This window comes from Tachypleus tridentatus, chromosome 4 (assembly GCF_004210375.1).
Source record: "Tachypleus tridentatus isolate NWPU-2018 chromosome 4, ASM421037v1, whole genome shotgun sequence".
NCBI lineage: Eukaryota > Metazoa > Arthropoda > Merostomata > Xiphosura > Limulidae > Tachypleus > Tachypleus tridentatus.
Window position 1 is genome coordinate 31,424,392 of NC_134828.1, and position 6,000 is coordinate 31,430,391.

The window sequence follows — 6,000 nt, forward strand, 5'->3', positions numbered from 1 at the left end:
CTTAAAGTAGTTTTGTTTTTAAGTTTGTGTTAAGTCTTTGTTTACTTTTAATCGCAAAACTACACAATTGGCAATCTGCATTCTGTATACTGTAGAAATTCGAATCCAAAGTTTTTGCATAAGTCCATAAACTTACCGCTGACGTTGTGGGAATGTTTATAAAATTGAGGTTTCGGTTTGAAGTTAAGCACGGAGCTACACAATGAGCAACGAGTATCGAATACTTATTTATAGCGTTCTCAGTGCGCAGAGATATGCTATGCCACTGGAAGGCGTACCAAGAGGTAATTACAAGAGCTATAATATAAATCCCGTTATATTTATTGAATAAGGTAATGCGTGTTCATAAAATACTGATGTTTTAAAAGGGCCGAGCGTGGCCTAATTATTAAAATGTTGTACCGTGTATATCAGAGGGTATCTTTCTTAACCTTTACAGCAAAACAAGAAACAGAATAAATTCATTCCAAATTTTGGGGCTGTGGATGCGTTAGAAGGGAAATGTAAAAACAACAACAACATCTTCAGACCAGAGTAGCGCATAATTGACTTAGCGGTAAATCTAGGACTTATTACGTTAAACTCGGGTTTCGATACCCGCAGTGACCACAGCCTGTAATGTAAACTTGTGCTTAACAAGAAAATAAATAATTGTTTAGAGTAGTCCAAGAGATGGCGGTGGGTGCTGATGACTAGCTGCATTCCTTCAGGTCGATCAGTTCACAATTGGAGAGACGGCTATTACAAATAGCTCTGTACGAATATCCGATAAAGAAACAGTGTTTGAGGCCCAGCATGTCCAGGTGGGTTAAGGCGTTCGACTCATAATCTGAGGTTCGCGGGTTCGAATCCCCCTCGCACTAAACATGCTCGCCCTTTCAGCCGTGGGTGCGTTATAATGTTACGGTTAATCCCGCTATTCGTTGGTAAAAGAGTAGCCCAAGAGTTGGCGGTGGGTGGTGATGGCTAGCTGCCTTCCCTCTAATCTTACACTGCTAAATTAGGGATGACTAGCGCAAATAACCCTTGTGCAGATTTGCGCGAAATTTCAAAATAAACTCAAACCCATTCTAGTATATCACTATTGAAGTAGTGACGGCTAACGCAGATGGACCTCAATTAGCTGTGCGCGAAAAAGGTCCTTTAATCCCTCTTTATTATTTTTTTCTATCTTCTCACACTTTCTCTTTAAATCGAAGAGTGACATGAAGATTATTTTTTACTTACGTTTATTATTGTCATTACGTAATAAAGAAGCTACTGTGCCTTACAGTTGCAAAACCTAAGACTTGTAGACAGTGATAATATTCTAAGAGAATGTTGGAAGGAGTGTAAGTTTTACTGGTTGTTGGTGTAAAACGACGCTCTCATCCATCGTTAATTTGCGTAAAGTCAAAGTTGCAAACATAACAGCTATTTCTTGTTATTTTACCAGATTTTCCTTTGCGCGCGAAATAATCTCACTCAATGGAGGTTGGACACGATAAAACAGTTACATAATATACAATAATTCTTCTTCTAATATACCATGATCTTTGTGGTTAACCTGAATCAAAATTTCAGTACTGTTTCAAAATATTTGACTATTCTTGTTACTATTTTTTTCTCATAAAAGATGGAGAAACATATGAAAATAATGTATTTTAAAGTCCTCTCTCAGTATTATCAGACCTAGCAGGAACACTCACCCTCTGGGTAGCTAGAACTTTTTGTTCCTGCGGAAGTCTATTCAGCCTACGGACTTTTCTTGTCTAACAGTTATACAACAATGTTTTCATTCTTGTTATTTACTAATGTTTACCATCGATTAGAAAAAAAAATATTGAATTTTCAATTTAAAAATGAACAACCATCAGATAATTACATCACAGAGCAGATTTTATTTATTGGTACACACAATAATTATCATGAAAGTGCCCATTGCTTATCTGTTACAACACCCATGTGATTTTCATTTAAAAAAAAAGACCGCCATCTAGTACAGCGGTACGTCTACGGATTTACAACGCTACAATCAGGGGTTCGATTTCCCTCGGTGGGCTCAGCAGATAGCCCGATGTGGCTTTGCTATAAGAAAACACACAAACTTAAAAAAAACAAGTTTGTTTGCTGATTGTTTTATATTTGAAACTTACTACTTCCTGTTTGTAATTTGTGTTATCTTAAACATTTTGCAGAAAACTCAATTGTTTCATGTATTGTTCAGCTATAAAAATACTGCACAGTTATAAAAATATTACCCAGTTATTGTTGTTAATGTTCTTTGCGGTAGTTTCTGAGATCTCAGTTTTGGACTTCTACATCGCAAGCTCGATCTAAGATCAACTTTAGACAGGACAAAACCATTTTGGTGTAGTCTATGCTAATTTCTCTCCTGCTGGAACAACGGTTAGTTTGTGGATTTACAACGCTAAAACCAGAGACACAGCAAATAGTCCGATGTTTTTTTGCTATAAGAAAACACGCGCTAAGCTAATTTACCAATTAGCTGCATTTTGTTTGACCAGGTTTCCATTAATCTCAGAAAGTCTAGAATATCTAAGTATTTGTGAAAAGACGTCAATGGTTTATCCTTCTTTATTGTTGTGAGTAATTTTAATTCTTTATTAAGTAATATACGGATTTAATGATTATAAAAATAAATGAAATATAATTATATAAAATATATTATAGAGAGTAGGTTAAATGAGCAGACGTTTGTTTCTCCAACAGACCATTTCTGAGCAAATCATTTTATTTTGTAATAAGTTTATATTACTAGTTAATTTCCCAGACTTATCTAATATTCGTTATTGTTCTAGGTTGTAAAGGTTTATGCTGCGATTGCAAAACAAATTATGTTCATTTTGCAATTATTTCACTTATAATTTTACGAAACTCTATTAACAGGTAATTTATACGGAAGGTATAATATGTTTGGGTAGGTACTCCTATTGAATATTAATTTATATATTTTTTTTAGAAAAAGGTATAATATGTTTGAGTAGGTACGCTATTAGAAGGTAAATTATTAAACAAAACGTGTAATATGTTTGGGTAGGTACGCTATTAGAAGGTAAATTATTAAACAAAACGTGTAATATGTTTGGGTAGATGAGAAAATTAATAACATTGTGTAACACAACATTTGTTCCTGGATAGTATGTGTTATTTCTTAATTGCTTATGTTGTAAAAGTACAGAAAATGCCCATCATTCCCTTCAAACTTTGCTTTTGTGACCTGGATAATGAAATTTAGAAATTAACCTATTTTCTGTGTAAAAACAGGCAAATTTGCACATTTTCATTTGCATAAGGTCTGAATAAAACAGCATATGAATGAAGATTTATATGTATTTATACTAAAGTTATACAAAAATGTTTAGAAGTGACTAGTTTTTCGATATTTACGACTATAATGTAAATCGCTTTCACGTATCAGCCCCTAAATATAGTCTCCCATCATGTTCTCGTTATACGCTCCTTGGTAGGGGCGTTCAAAGTCCAGTATATCTTCGTGGAAGTGCTCGCCTTGCTCTTCTGAGTATGTTCCTATCTTTTCCTTGAATTTGTCGAGATGAGCGTCAAGGATATGGACTTTCAGCTACGGCAAAATGGGCTGCAGTTCTTCACCAGAGTTTCAACCAGTTCCACATAATTTTCGGCCTTGCGATTGTCCAAGAAGCCCCGAACCACTGCGTCAAAGCTGCCGCAAACTCTTTTTTCCTTCCTACTGAGCTTTCTGGGGAATTCTGTGCACTCCAGGATCTTCTTTATTTGTGGTCCAACGAAGACACCAGCTTTGACCTTTGCCTCAAACAGCTTAGGGAAAAAGTCTCGAAGGTACTTGAAGGCTGCAGACTCCTTATCAAGAGCTGTAGCAAATTGTTTTATAAGACCAAATTTTATGTGCAATGATGGGAACTACACCTTCTGAAGGTCCACTAGTGGTTCACACTTGACATTATGCCTCCTGTTGTGGCCAGTGCTTCCTGTTGTAGTGCGCTGCGGTGTTCCTGCTGTCCCAAAGGCAAAGATAACAGGGAAACTTCGTAAAGCCTTCTTGGAAACCCATCAGGAATACCCCCATTTTGAAGTCTCGATAATCTCCCAGCGATACTCATCATACTTCAAGGCTTCTGGCAAGGCATTGACACTGTTGTATTCCTCTTTGAGGTTCACCAAATGAGTCAGGGGAAGGGGCGGATACTTATTCCCGTATGGAGTAGCACAGCTTTGAAGCTTCTGGATGAGCTATCAATGAAGAAGCGCCACTCGATCGGGTTATAGGCAAATCCAATTGCTTCGTACAGACATGATACATTGTGTCAGAAGTAGAGCTCACCTTGACCAGTGAAAGAGCTTGAAAAATGTCGGCGACGCTTCCTCTGACTTGCGACTTGCACACTTTCATCTAACAAATCCCCACTCCCAAGATGTCATAAGCTCGGGATTCGACTTGGTTAAACCAAGATCTCTGGAATGTTCTAGAAAATGGGTAAATTTGAAAATTTCATTACCCAAGTCATAAAAGCAAAGTTTGAAGAGAAAAATAGATCTTTTCCATTTACTTCAGGCATAAGCAGTTGGGAAATAACAATTTATGCCCAGGAACAATAAAAAGTAAAAAAAGTATTACATTGTGTGATAGTGTGGCTGCTTGTTAATGATTTTAAGCTTCATTTGCACTAATTCTTTCCTAAAAATGCAATAAAACTGTTTTATGATCAAAGTTAACACTTTGCTAAAATACCCTACATCATATCACTTTCCCATTTAATCTTTCCCTCCTAAACACACACTAATAAAACAATAGAAAGAGATAGATCACAAATGCCTGTCAGAAAAGTATCAAGATGTTTATAGAGAACGAAAATGGTTTTTTAGCAGAACCCACATGCCAGAACTATGAATGTAATATAGATTAAGGAGGTATTAAAATGAAAGAACTGTGAAAACGCTACTCAGAAAAATTCACGAAATGAATTCCACATGTATTCATATCCTAGGATTGTTGTTTTGAATTAAGCATAAAGCTACATAATGGGCTATTACTGTTCAAACACCTGTATTAATGTTATAATAGCAGCCAGTAGGAAACAACTGGAAAATATTCACACAAATCCATGTTTTTATCTTCAGACCAGTTTATCTCCGTTTAAAATATAAATTTGTTTGTTTGTTTAGAATTAGCCACAAAGCTACAGAGTGGACAATCTGTGCTCTGCTCACCAGGGGTATCAAAACGTTGTTTTAAGCGGTGCGGGTCCGCAGCCTTGCCGCTTTGCCACTAGGGGGCTTAAAGTATCGTGAATAAATGAGAAATTTTAGGAATTATAAAGTTATTATTTACAATATTACGATTTTTTTTGTGTTACTGAATTTGTATTGTTTTTGTAGGTAATACATAAACTGAGTGAACTGTTGGGTCTTACTTAAAAGACAAATATTATACAAATTATATAAATATTATATCTGATGTTTTTTTAAATTAATATGATCAACCCCTCTCTTTAAAAACAAAGACTGATGAAAAAATTTTCAGTTTTGAATTATATATTTATTTATATCTGATTACACATTTACAACATAGAATTAGGTAACTACTCACTTCTCAAAGTATCGTGAAAATTGAATTTAAAGACTAATATCTTTATCACAACTATTTTTAACTAGTCTTATACACCAGGTCATCCAATAAGTAATGTCCGAAAAGTTAATACAAAAAGTGCATCATCATTTATGTCTTTGTAAAAGGCTTTAATGACTAAAATATATAGTAGGACGTGTATAAAAATGTTCAGACAAATACAAGAAATTAATCCGACTCTGACGAAATCCAACTCTGCGCGAAATCCAAAACAGAACAGGCAGAAAAATTACAGGAACAAGATATGTAGTGTAACGTGAAAATACAATAGCAAAAAGTGAGTATGGAAATAAACTTAATATTTAAGGCCTAGAATTAACATTATTTCTGCAAGCTACAAGTATTTGTTTTGACACTTCTAACTATTAGAA